This window comes from Pundamilia nyererei, unplaced genomic scaffold (assembly GCF_000239375.1).
Source record: "Pundamilia nyererei isolate P.nyererei 1_Seehausen unplaced genomic scaffold, PunNye1.0 scaffold00024, whole genome shotgun sequence".
Classification (NCBI taxonomy): domain Eukaryota; kingdom Metazoa; phylum Chordata; class Actinopteri; order Cichliformes; family Cichlidae; genus Pundamilia; species Pundamilia nyererei.
The window spans coordinates 2,973,277-2,974,070 of NW_005187425.1; the positions used below are offsets into that span (position 1 = coordinate 2,973,277).

The 794-nt window shown below is 43.5% G+C and overlaps 1 protein-coding gene across 1 annotated transcript in view; it reads right to left on the reverse strand.

The window, feature by feature from the left end:
- The window catches only part of LOC102198670 (coiled-coil domain-containing protein 6), an 18,106-nt gene that overhangs the window by 9,346 nt on the left and 7,966 nt on the right, over positions 1 to 794 (reverse strand). The window lies entirely within an intron of this gene.

Consider the following 794-nt stretch of genomic DNA (forward strand, 5'->3'; position numbering starts at 1 on the left):
GGCGCAGAGCCGAACCAATCACAGCCGCAGCGTCACGTCACGTGACTTGTTACGTACAGCTCAAGTGCCAAGGCACACATGTGTATTTGTTTGGGAAGCATCCAGCCGCCGTGTCGGCCGGGTAATGGAGGAAATGAGCGTGCCGACTAGAGAAAAATCAACCGAGAGCTTGGGTGACCAGGTTACCGAAAAGAACACAGATGACGGTTGCAATGCTGGAGAGATTGTCGAAAGGAAAGGCCAGAGAAGTTCTGTAGTGTGGAGGTATTTCGGCTATCTGAAGTCTGACAAAAAAAACAGAGTAACGCGCACTGTAAATTGTGCCGAAAGCATGTTCCCACAAAGTCTGGAAATACAACAAACCTTTTTTATCACCTGAAGCAGTGCCACCCACTAGGAGCACGCTCAATCTCTGACTGAAAGCGCTAATTCGTCATCAAAAACAACCAGGGGAATCCCTGTGAAGCAGCAACAGTCAATTGAGACGGCTTTCTCCAGCGTCAAAAAAGCTAAGAGACATAGCAACATAACGAATGCCATAGCTTACTGTCTTGCTAAAGACATGCTACCAATAAACACGGTCAACAATGAAGGATTCAAGCAGCTAATTAAGGTAATGGAACCTCGTTACCAACTCCCTGGACATAAACATGTCTCTCAGACAGCGCTTCCAAAGCAATATTATATAAGTTAGTCAATTTTGTCTCTTCTTCTGTAAAATAAACTAAGATTTATTTTTAGAATTAATATTTTGTTTCTAAGTGGAACTGACAATTTAGTAGTCTGTTTTGTTT